This window comes from Pinus tabuliformis, chromosome 4_2 (genome assembly GCF_031772625.1).
Source record: "Pinus tabuliformis cultivar Carrire ecotype Pingquan chromosome 4_2, CPIR1, whole genome shotgun sequence".
In the NCBI taxonomy this organism is placed as follows: Eukaryota; Viridiplantae; Streptophyta; class Pinopsida; order Pinales; family Pinaceae; genus Pinus; species Pinus tabuliformis.
In genome coordinates this window covers 311,292,500-311,300,333 of record NC_142304.1, presented here as the reverse complement: position 1 = coordinate 311,300,333, position 7,834 = coordinate 311,292,500, and positions in this window count along the sequence as shown.

Genomic DNA, 7,834 nt, shown 5'->3' with positions numbered 1-7,834 from the left:
TGTCTTTGAATGATATGCAGGGTTCTTTGCCAAGAAAATTGCACTTTGGCTATCACAGTCTATCCTTATAGCTCCCTGTACTAACCCCATACTTGAACACAATCTCTGCAACCAAACTGCTTCCTTGCTTGCATGAGTGGTTGCCATGTATTCTACCTCTGTAGTTGATAGTGCCACTACAGATTGTTTCTTACTCATCCAACTGACTGCACCTCCAAATAGGTTAAACACAAACCCACTTGTAGATATTCTCTGATCCAGATCTCCAGCCCAGTCTGCATCAACAAAGCCATGAATATCCAACACTCTGTCCAATCCTGGTCTTCCTTGGTAGCACAAACCATAATCACTAGTGCCACACAAATACTTGAAAACCCGCTTCATTGTTGCACAATGCTCCTTTCCCGGTTTTGACATAAACCTGCTCAATACTCCCACTGCATGTGCAATGTCTGGTCTAGTACAGACCATTGCATACATCAGGCTACCAACTGCACCTGCATATGGAACATGGGACATGTCCTCTTCCTCTTCTTGTGCCTTGGGACACTGTTCAACAGATAACTTTACACCTACAGGAATAGGAACCTTCATCGGTTTATTATCCTACATATTAAATCTTTGCAATATTGTCTCGACATGCTTCCTTTGGTTTAACCAGAGCTTCCTCTTTGCCCGATCTCTTTTAAATTCCATGCCCAAAATATAGTTTGCAGCACCAAGATCTTTCATGTCGAATTTGGAGGACAATTGGGTCTTCAAATCCTGGATAATTTCTTTGTCATTTCCAGCTAGCGGCATATCATCCACATACAACACCAAATAAATAACACGGTCACCAATTAATTTAAAATGCACACAGTGATCTGCTTTGCTTTTGGTGAAGCCAAGTCCTCGTATAAATGTATCAAATTTCTGATACCACATCCTTGGTGACTGTCTTAACCCATACATAGAACAGTTCTTTCTTACCCTTCACCGCAAAGCCTTCAGGTTGCTTCATGTAGATTTCCTCTTCCAGATCCCCGTGAATAAATGTTGTCTTCACATCCATCTGTTCTACATCAAAATAAAAAGCAGCAGCAATAGATAAAAGTAATCTAATAGAAGTTACCTTGGCAATAGGAGAAAAAATATCACCAAAATCAATTCCCCGCACCTGGGAATAACCTTTTGCTACCAACTGAGCTTTGTATTTCTCCACCTTTCCTTCTGCATTTGTCTTTTTCTTGAACACCCATTTGCTTCCAATGGCTTTCCTTCCAGCCGACAACTCCACCAGATCCCAAGCCTCATTTTTATGCAAAGATGCCATTTCATCAACCATGGCCTCTTTCCAGAGTTTTCCATCCTCTGAATCTACTGCTTCCTTCACAATTTTGAGATCATCATCAATAATAGATAAAGCAAAATTTGAACAAAAAGCAGATGGACTATACCTTTCTAGCTGCCTTCTTTCTCGAATTGATCTTCTCACACCTAGAGTTTGTGGCTCTTCATCTTCTGATTCCTCCTCTGTTGTAGAGTCCGATTCTTCCTCCTTTAGCTCAAACTCTATCTTCTCAGGTTCCTTTGGTTGGACTTCATGTTTAATAACATCTTTCACCTCTCTGAACACCACATCTCGGTTGTACACAACCTTCCTTGTTACTGGGTTCCAAAGCTTATAACCCTTTAAACCATCCTTATACCCAATAAAGATGCACTTTTCAGATTTACTATCCAACTTGGTTCGTTTCTCCTTTGGAGCATGTACATATGCATCACATCCAAATACCCTTAGATGTGAAAGAGAGGGTTTCTTACCAGTCCATACCTCTTATGGAGTTTTGTCCTCCAACGCTGATGAAGGTGATCTGTTGACCAGGTAACATGTTGTCTCCATGGCCTCTGCCCAGGATTCTTGTCCTAACCCGACACCATTGAGCATGCTTCTTTCCCTTTCCATCAACGTCTTGTTCATTCTTTCTGCAACTCCATTTTGTTGAGGTGTATATGGAGTAGTCTTCTGCCGTGCTATACCACACTTCTTACAGAATTCTTCAAATTCCTTACTGCAAAACTCTCCACCGTTATCTGTCCTCAACACCTTTATCTTCTTCTCTGTCTGGTTTTCCACCAGAGCCTTGAATTCTTTAAACTTGTCAAAGACTTCGGATTTCTTCTTAAGGAAATATATCCATGTATTCCTTGAGAAGTCATCTATAAATGATACAGAGTACATAGACTTACCCAGTGATGGAACCTTCACAGGGCCAAACACATCACTATGCACAACCTCTAATATATGTTTCGCCCTCTTGCTACCAGAGGGGAAACTCACCCGATTCTGCTTCCCATATACACAATTTTCACAGAAATCAAAATCCAGAGAGCTATTACTCATACCTTCTACCATACCTTTACCATGAAGTATTCAAAGGCCCTTCTCTCCAATATGTCCAAGCCTTTGATGCCACAACATGGTCTTCTCTCCAGAGACCACTAGATTTTCTGCTCCACTTTTAGGAACCACATAACTGTTGCACCCATCAACAACCGTGCTACCTTGCAGCTTGTAGAGAGTTCCAATCCGAACTCCCCGCATCAATACAAGTGCTCCCAAACCATCTTACAGGTATCCTTCTCGAACACTGTTTTTACACCTGCATCATCCAACTTGCTTACAGAAATTAGATTTCTAGCCAATGCAGGAATATGCAGAACACCCGAAAGTGTTCTAACCCTTCCACCTTGCAACTTCAACTTTACTTTTCCACGACCAACAATTCTAGCCTTCCTATCATCCCCTAAGAAGACATCACCACTATCATATTTCTCATACTCGTAAAACCACTCTCTATGGGGAGTGAAGTGAAAGGATGCACCTGAGTCAATCAACCATGCCTCATGATCTACATGTGTACTTGAAGAAGCCAAGTATACATCCCCACCTTCATCTGAGGTGGTTTTCACCTCTACAGAAGGAACATCATCAGATCCCTTTCCTTTATCAGGAGCTTTAGATTTACATTCCCTTTTGTAGTGCCCTTCCTTTCCGCATTTCCAGCACACCACCTTTACAAGTTTTCCTAAAGATTTAGATCTCCCACAGGATGACTTATTTTTGTTTCTTTTCTGGGATCGTCCTCGTATAGACAAGACATCACCATTCTGGCTCTCCATGTTTTTCCGTCTCATCTTCTCCGTCAGCAAGGATGAGACTATTTCATCAAACTGCAAGGCAGTTGCATTGCTACCTATTGCAATAACCAGACTATCCCACGAATCTGGTAGAGAACATAACAAACTGATGCACTTATCTTTATCTGAAATTTTAATATCAACAGAAGCTAACTGACTTACCACAGTATTAAATGCATTCAGATGCTCTGTCACCGAGTCTCTATCTTTCATCCTCAAGTTATGCAGCTTTTTTCGCAGGAACAGTTTATTCACCAGAGACATAGATTGGTATAAAGTCCCTAACTTGTTCCACAAAGCCTTCGTCGTAGCTACTCCTGATACATTCAGCAATACTGAATCTGAGACACACAATCGTATTGTGCTCTTTGCCTTCCGATCCAACTTCTTCCATTCTTCATCGAACACTCCTATTGGTTTAGTACCTAGATCTAGCGCGATCCACTGATCTTGATCCACCAATAGATCCTCCATCTTGAGTTTCCACAACTCAAAACTCTGACCATTAAATTTCTCGATCTCTATCTTTCCACTGCTCGCTATCTTCTTTCACCACCAGAATCGATCTCGCAGATCTCCCACTGAATAGGGTCTACCACAGGCCTAAGCGAAACCCCTTAGCAACAAAGGAATTTTGGCTTGAAGCCAAAACAACTCTGATACCAAATGTAGGTTTTAACCCTGTACATAAATTACCTGCATACAAATTCTAAAACACATAAAATAAACAATGTGAGAGCATAACACATAAAACACATATACACAAAGATTTTCCCCTGGATCCTAAAACCGGGACTACTAGCTTGATTTTTCATTATGTTCCTTTCAATGTTACAATACATATTTATACATGTCGAAGCATCCAATACCATGGACCAAAAAACCATCGTGTCCAAAACCATGGACCAAAAACCATCACGCCCAAAAACATGTGCGAAAATCATGCACAAAACCATAGGTGGGTCCGCGCAACCTAACATAGGTTCCAAAACCAAAAATTTCTAGGGCGCTGCCCCGGACCCCATAGAGTGGGGTTACCTGCACCCATTAAAACCCCTGTGAGCCCCCCACTACACAATCAACACAACTAAGGGGGGACTCCGCCCCCCCTCTAACCCCCTCATTAACTACGTGGGCTGTTCGTGGAAAGAATATAACACAACCCAACACATTTGAGGAAGCGGTTTCTTAACTTGTTTGGGTGATGTCGTGGTGGAAGAATATGAATCCATCATGAAGAACAGTGTATGGGAGGTGGTACCTACACTAGAAGGGAATTCAGTGGTTGGTTTTTAGAAATTTAAGCATGAAACTGACGGGAGCATCGAGAAGTATAAGGCCAAATTTGTGTCCAAAGAATCTCTCAGATAGAGGTAGTGGACTATGAGGAAAATTTTGCACCAGTTGCAAGATATTCCTCAATCATATCCATTCTAACATTGGCTATGCAGATGGGGTGGAAAATCCACTAAATGGATGTGATGATCGCCTTTCTCAATGATTTTGTTGAGGATGAAATTTACATAGAGAAACCAGAAGGATTTGAGACATATGATCGAGAGTCACATGTGTGCAAACTCCAAAGAGCATTGTATGGTCTCAAACAGGTGCCTTGAGCATGGTACACTCGGATCGAAAATTATCTCAGTGGATTGGGCTTCACCAAAAGTGAAGCAGATGTGAACCTCAGGCTAGAAGTATGGCAAGGTGATGGTGAGTTGTTTGTGTCTGAGGGAAAGTATGCCTCTAAAATACTTGAATGGTTTCACATGGAGAATTGTAACCCCATGGACACACCTCTAGCTACAAACTAGAGGAAGGAGAATGCCACTTCAAGTGAAGAGGTTTATTCTACCATTTACACACAGCTTGTGGCCTCTTTGATGTATCTTGTGAACACAAGACCCGACATGTCATATGCAGTAAACCAGCTTAGTCAAGCTATGGTGAGGCCTACCAAGTTGTATTGGAAGGCAACAAAACATGTGTTACTATACCTCAGAGGCATTATCGAGTATGGACTATGGTACATGAGGATAAAGGGAGTGAAGCTTCAAGTCTTCAATGATGCAGATTGGGCAGGGAGTCTGTTAGACATGAAAGTACTTCAGGTGCTTTCTTCAATGTTGGGTTTGCAATTATTTCTTGGCACAACAAAAAGTAGAGGTTTGTGGCGCTCAACTCAGTTGAGGCCAAATACATGGTTGCAAGTCAAGCGACATGTAAGGCCATATGGATGAGGAAAATAATTGTGGGTCTTTTTAGTTAGGAGATGGATCTGATAGTGATATATTGTGATAATCATAGTTGCATTAAGCTCTTTGAGAATTTAGTATTTCATGATAGGTCCAATCACATTGATATCCCGTATCATCATTTGCAGGATTGTGTGCAAAGGAGAATTTTGTTGCTATAGTACATTCCAACTAAGGAGCAAGATGCTAACATCTTAACAAAGGCATTGTCGAGAGGTAAATTGGAATTCCACAGGTGCAAGATAGGGGAGGTGAAAAATCCCTTTCTTGCTAAGAGGGAGTGTTGAAGAAATGTAGCAAGAAAGGATCAATTTGACTTTAACCTTAGTCAAATTGAGTAAATCGAATTTCCACATTAGCAAGACAACTTGGAGGCAGTTAACTAGTGTGACATAGATATTATCACTTAGTTAGCTCAGTAAATTCAAGTTAGAGGGCTTGGAGTTCAGTTATGCATGTGTGATTGCTAAATTTTCGTAATCCAATTCATTGATTTTCAATTATATTCAGTTAATTCACCTCTAACTATGTATAGAGTCATTTAAAGGTTAGTTGTGCAATGGGACAACAATCTAACTCAGAGATCTTCCAGCTAACTCAGAAATCAACGCAAAAAAGCTAGTGCATGCAAGGAATTCAAGTTCCTCAGCTGAAGTGGAGACGACAAGGCAACGTAACATCACTTGTAGACTAGTTTTGAGTGTACAAGTGTTGCATGAGTCTGAAGATCAATCCTTGGGAATTGCATAATCAATTTGGATGAAATTCCTATTTTTTAGGGGCTAATTTACTCGATATTTGCTTAAGGAAATAGGAGGCTTGGTGAGAAAATAATTGACTAAGAGTTTGCTAGAGTTTCTCATTGAGTAGAGAGAAAAACTATTCTTTTGCAGGTTGAGCTCAGAGTCAGAGCTGGCATTTGTAATAGTTTCTCTATTCAACTGATTAATGAAATGAGGCTTGTGGGTATTTCCCAGTTGGGTTCCCCTAGAAATCACTATGTATTTGTGATTTTTCTTATTGCATGTTGTTCTAAATTGTGATTTCCATTTCGCAAATCAGCAGAGTAGAATTGTGTCTCTTGTTTTTCAGTTTGGAATCTTTAGCAATTGTAATTTCTATCAAATTTATATAGTATTGGATCATGGGATAGGTACAATCATTAACGGGGAGCATAAGAGTATGTTATTCTCCCAGTAGAAGGAATGTCAACCATCACTTCCCTCGATTATCTCATTGTCATTCATTATATCACATTTGCACATTCATGCTCCCAATTTCTCAAACTGTAATCTCCCTTGCTAACCATGAACCGATTTAGAAATTTACCAAATTATCATTGTGAAAGAGGAATTGTATAACTTGGATGAGAAATATATGGTTGTAGGTGAGCATATGGGATGGGAAAGTTAGGAAGCCTTCATGAACTATGTATTTGATATTCATTAGATACATAACAGATAATTGTTATGCTTGCAAGCAATTCTTAGAGGGCATACAACAATTTTAACTCTTTGTCTATACATCTAAAGAGAATTAGAAGGAAATAATATCCTTGAGGGGTTGAAGGATTGTTGAGTAAAGGAAATGACAATCTCTCTTGTGTTGTGTAGGGTAATCGAAGAGATGCCTATATAAGTCAATTGGAATCACTATATGAGCTCTTGGTCATGCCATAACTCACTTTCTTGTTTATAAATTCCAACCTTTTATCATAAAACTCCTTTGTTTATTAAAGATTCCTATTATTTTATTAAAAAAGTTAAACATCTTCACCTAGATAAATGTGACACCATGTTAGTTTTGATGTTTTGTCCTAATTTACCAAATCCAAGTTTTGGAAGCCCTTGACCTTATCTACAAACTAGTGGACTTTGAAACTTTTAACCTTATTAAAATTTGTTTCACCTCCACTTTATTCACCTTTAAAGGAAATGCCATGAACAACCAAATGTACAACCATAGGTCCTCCTTATCTTGCCAATATTTTAATGGAGCATTTTTAAGCTTTGGCCTTAAATAAATTAAATAATAAGTTTAAAGTTGGTATCGATTTATCAATCATTCCTTCATTGTTTAGCATCATAGCAATCCATCTTTCACCTTTTTCTTTAACCATCTTAACAACATTTCACCCCATAACAAATTTACCATGAAAATCCAAAATAAAAACTATTTTCCCCTTTTGGATGTTCTTGTCAAGTCTCATCTTCTTGATGGCATCCTCACTCACCATCTATATGAAAATGACACATTGATCAATAGCTTCATGCCCTTTCTCACCATCACCCTGCTTAAAAACACGTTGTTCTTAAAAATCTCATTACTCGAGCCATTCCAAAATTTTCATCATCAATTCCCTTAGAAATAAAAGGGCCACCTAATTGAGGCCCTCG